Source organism: Tubulanus polymorphus, chromosome 2 (genome assembly GCF_964204645.1).
Source record: "Tubulanus polymorphus chromosome 2, tnTubPoly1.2, whole genome shotgun sequence".
NCBI classification, from domain to species: domain Eukaryota; kingdom Metazoa; phylum Nemertea; class Palaeonemertea; order Tubulaniformes; family Tubulanidae; genus Tubulanus; species Tubulanus polymorphus.
Genome location: NC_134026.1, coordinates 11,379,105 through 11,381,442, shown reverse-complemented (window position 1 = coordinate 11,381,442; position 2,338 = coordinate 11,379,105).

The window sequence follows — 2,338 nt, the reverse complement described above, 5'->3', positions numbered from 1 at the left end:
CAACGACCTTGATTTAAACTTGATCAATTCAAAGTCTGTTTATTGACGCTTTTGGTTACATGAAGTGATCAGCAATATACTTAAATAAAATAACCGGAATAACAAGAAATCAAAAATATTAAAGAGGTAACAAACAAATGCCGTAAACCTGTCAGACACGCGAACGCCAGACTCGTAAACTCTTGGACTCGGACCCGCTGAGCAATGAATTCATAAAATTGACTTTGAAATTGATTGTGGAGAAGAGAGGGAATTATTCGATAGCTCTTCCTCGAAAAGAAGAGAGAAATATCGGTAAGAAAACACAACATGGCTACTAATTGAATGGAGCAAAATTTCTGATGTTTTCGGCTCGACAGTGCCTTTATAACGTGGATTTATCAAAATTCCTATGCAGTATCTGGAGATTGAAGTGAGCTGAAGGACATCATACGGATTGTATCGGCGACAGCGGTAAGGTAAGGAAGCCTTTACACTTTTAACAAAAACTATGTGGAAAAGGGAAAAAAAATAATAATAATCACGCGAATTTCAATAGGGTTTTCTGTGAAGAAACAGAAAACCCTAATAAAAGGCAGTTATTAAAATCAATGGATAAAGGGAATGAACTAAATGAAGACATAATACAAGACCCACCAATTATAAGTACAATTTAGAAAGTTCGTCAAAGAGCTGCTGCGCATTGAATTTATATAAAATCAAATTATCCTGAATTATATGAAAGTCAATATATTTCTTTTAGAGGTGAAGATGTAGTTTTTGTGAATTTTGTAATAAAATTATAGAATTAAAAAGTGATTTTGCACAATTATTAAATGAAAATAAAATAATACTTATGACCAAAGAAGATGTAGTTGATTTTAATTATGCAACTCATTGTTGTTACTGTGAAAAACGTTTTTACTCATTTGATTAAAAAAGTTAAAGATCATGATCATTTAAATTCAAAATATCGTGGAGCTGCTCATGAAGATTGCAACTTATAAGCTAAGAAAGTTAACAACGTACAAATATTATTTTATAATTTATGAGGGTATGATATCTACTTATTTATAAAACAACTATCAGGAAAATTGGGTGTAATCAATCAAAAAATAGAAGAACATAAAGCTATAAATGATGCAAATATAAGAAAATATGATTTTAAACTAATAGCTAAGATATCTGGGGCCGGTTTCACAAAGCGTAATTAACCCTTAATTATGATTAAATCACTAATCATGATTAAATTATCATGATTTAATCAAGTTAGGTGTTTCACAAAACGTAATTAACTTTAATTATAATTAAGTTAATTACAAAATTTAATTCTCCTCTAGAGTGTAATTAAACCATTTAATCATCATTAGTTTATTATTAAAAACAAAAAGCTGCCGATATTATTCATGGAATTTTGTGTTTATTAATTGACGACGGCAATTCCTACACTTATTCAGTTTTTCAGATTGTCTGGCTCAAATAATTTGGATTTTTGCCTTTTGTAAAAAAGGCATGTCAATACTCTAAATTCTATTGATTTATTTTCAAACGTCCTATGTTTTGTCAGCACGACCACCACATACTTAGAAGTGTTGAATTAATTGATTTTGTCCATACATATGATAGATTTCTGTCAGTAGAGTACATATCTATGGAGTTAGTGTTAAAAAGTGCTAATCACTGCTCGGAAATAAACCCCATTTACGAGGATTTTATTTTGCTGACTGGAGGTGAGTTTCTATTTAAAAACTTTTGAGACATCTTGCTAAGTTTTTCCACTGGTTCCTGAGACCTTTCAGAGCAATCTTTAACTCCCAAAGGAGTGAATTTCTCTTTTCCTCTAAACAAGGAAGGTTGTTGATGCTTGGACAGCAAATGGCTGTCTAAAATTCCGCCATTTTGATACAGTTTAATTGTAATTAAGTTGCCTAATTATGTAATTAGTTAATTTTGTAATTAAACCCTTTCGTGAAACCGAATTTTAATCGTAATTAACTAATCATGATTAAGGAAATTTAATCATGATTTAGGTCCTAATTATAATTAAAGTTAATTATGCTTTGTGAAAACGGCCCCTGAAAATTATATTTTATTTCAGTTTGGTTGCATTAGATTTTTAGATTCTTATAGATTCTAGCAAGTTCATTTGATAATTTAGCAAAAAGTTTAGTTGACGATGATTTTATAATAACGCGTTATTATTATCCAGATATACAAGACTTTAAATTATTAAGATATAAAGGCGCAATACCTTACTCATTTTATAAAACGCACGATGATTTCAAAGAAACGAAATTATTGAAAGAACAATATTGTGATGAATTAAAAAATGAGTACGTGAAAGATGAAGTGTTTAATA